This window comes from Aplysia californica, unplaced genomic scaffold (assembly GCF_000002075.1).
Source record: "Aplysia californica isolate F4 #8 unplaced genomic scaffold, AplCal3.0 scaffold00011, whole genome shotgun sequence".
In the NCBI taxonomy this organism is placed as follows: domain Eukaryota; kingdom Metazoa; phylum Mollusca; class Gastropoda; order Aplysiida; family Aplysiidae; genus Aplysia; species Aplysia californica.
The window spans coordinates 745755-746366 of NW_004797281.1; positions in this window are offsets into that span (position 1 = coordinate 745755).

The following is a 612-nucleotide window of genomic DNA, read 5'->3' on the forward strand; positions in this document are numbered from 1 at the left end:
CCAAACACTGTAAAATAGGTCGTAATATCGGAAAACCGGCAGTTAAGTAGTAAATTTCAACACCCACTTTTAAGATAAGTCTTTGTTAAAAACATCTTTCCAGCATGTCGTCAGAGCGACCTAGATTTGGTTGACACAAAGAAGGGAGATAACGTGTAGTATGCGAACTATGGGAAGTAAGTTTTACATTTTGAATAAAGGGCTTGAGTTTACTTTTACCGACAGTGAACGAAACATGTGTGCTTGTATAATATGTAGGACTGATTAGCTTAATTAGTGATTTAATTGATGATTCTTACAATTGGAAAGCCCAGGGGAAAAAAATCTCCTGATCCAGGGAAAACAATCCCGGTATACGAAAAAGAAATGAACGGTTGTCGTTCTTGGGTCGGCGCTGTGTTTATGAAGTAAAACTTCAATATTAAAATTTTAAAAATAAACAACTCATTGCAACCCAATGGTTATTAGAAATTTAATTTCTCCATGTAAGCTTCCAATAGGCCTTCAGATAAATCTGACTTCTGGAACAGAAGGTTACAGAGAATTTATGATTTTAATCAAAAGCTTTCGGGGAGTGTGTGTGTGTGTGTGTGTGTGTGTGTGTGTGTGTGT